Source organism: Zea mays, chromosome 9 (assembly GCF_902167145.1).
Source record: "Zea mays cultivar B73 chromosome 9, Zm-B73-REFERENCE-NAM-5.0, whole genome shotgun sequence".
Classification (NCBI taxonomy): Eukaryota; Viridiplantae; Streptophyta; class Magnoliopsida; order Poales; family Poaceae; genus Zea; species Zea mays.
In genome coordinates, this window is record NC_050104.1 from 150,608,759 (window position 1) to 150,609,492 (window position 734).

Genomic DNA, 734 nt, shown 5'->3' on the forward strand with positions numbered 1-734 from the left:
TTGATTCATTTTGTTCATTTTCATGGAGTTAGTACTGACTTGCCAGTTTATGTTTGTCTTCTGTACAAATCTGGTGCCCTGTACACTTGTCATTTTACATGTAACCTAAGCTAAGCTACAGCTGGGATGTTCCATTATGCAATGCGATTTTGCTCATTTACATTGTGTTCTATGGGTAAATTTTATTACTCTTGGGGTTGGTTTTTGTTCCTTTTTTCTGAGGAAAGTGATTGGCAGGAGTGGTCAATTAGATGTGCGAAGTGACCTTATGAGTTGAGCCTTGAGGCCTAATTGTGTTTGATTTGCCAATTTATCTGCCCTTTTTCATGTATGGTACCAGGAAGCCCTTTTAGGTCATTGGCCACTCATGAAAGAAGTGTGGTCAATTGCCTACATCTTAGGCAATTGACCTTATGTAAACACTTTACCCTATGTAAACACTTGTCATTTTATATGAAAGAAGTGACCTTATGTAAACACTTTACCCTTTGTCTACAGATGCTATGGACGCCTGCATCCTAGGGCTGTCGATTGCCGCAAGAAGAAGTGTGGTCACAGCAACCAGGTTGGTGTTATTGCATTGCAGTGTGTCGTGTCTGTATGTAGCACTGCAGTAAACGAAACAACGTCCGACGGCCAAAACCGTTGGACATAAGGTTTAAACCGTCGGAAATAGGTTATCTCCGACGGCAATGCCTTATCTCCGACGGCTTTAAGCCGTCGGAGATAATTCG

General features: G+C 41.8%; 1 non-coding gene across 1 annotated transcript; it reads left to right on the forward strand.

Annotated features, from left to right (window-relative positions):
- Positions 1-228: 228 nt before the first annotated feature.
- LOC111590206 (small nucleolar RNA Z266) lies at positions 229-311 on the forward strand. Its single transcript, XR_004852917.1, has one exon. It is a non-coding gene; the product is annotated as a small nucleolar RNA Z266 (small nucleolar RNA).
- The last annotated feature ends 423 nt before the right edge of the window (positions 312-734 follow it).